This window comes from Solanum pennellii, chromosome 6, assembly GCF_001406875.1.
Source record: "Solanum pennellii chromosome 6, SPENNV200".
In the NCBI taxonomy this organism is placed as follows: domain Eukaryota; kingdom Viridiplantae; phylum Streptophyta; class Magnoliopsida; order Solanales; family Solanaceae; genus Solanum; species Solanum pennellii.
The window spans coordinates 6,008,284-6,008,914 of NC_028642.1; positions in this window are offsets into that span (position 1 = coordinate 6,008,284).

The following is a 631-nucleotide window of genomic DNA, read 5'->3' on the forward strand; positions in this document are numbered from 1 at the left end:
TAGTTTTCTTATGTTAAGACTTATTATGTATTTCATTTCAATGTAAAGGGTCGTGTCCTTAAGTTTTTATGTCGTGTCTTTAAGTTTGGCTTCTGACGATGAGATTTCTTAAATATTTATGAAAGATTTCCTTTTTATTAATTTAATCGTGAAAAGTTTTAATTCCGCACTACTTTTCATGTCTTATGTAATGAATGCTAGCTAAAGGGCTTGTGCGAGACCCCAAAGGGTCAAGTACGTCCGGTCACGAAACGAGGGTTCTCTCTAACTTCTAGGGGGTACTTTCGGATCGTACAAAATGCATACGGTATATTATTGATAAAGAATGTATTTTAGATATACAATTAATTCAGTTGATGGTCCTCAATATAATATAATTTATGTTGTTAGTTACCTTTTTGTTATATACTAATATTTTATTTATCATTGCAATAACCAGCATATTCTTTACAAATGATGGAATGTCAATCTATACTTTCCATCATCTACCAACCACATGAGAAATAATTGATTATATTATGGAGTACGATTAATAAAATTCAAATATCCACTTTCGCAACAATAGTAAAGTACAAATGAAATTACACCAAATCGTAATATCTAAATTAATATCTAATTTATATATATATAT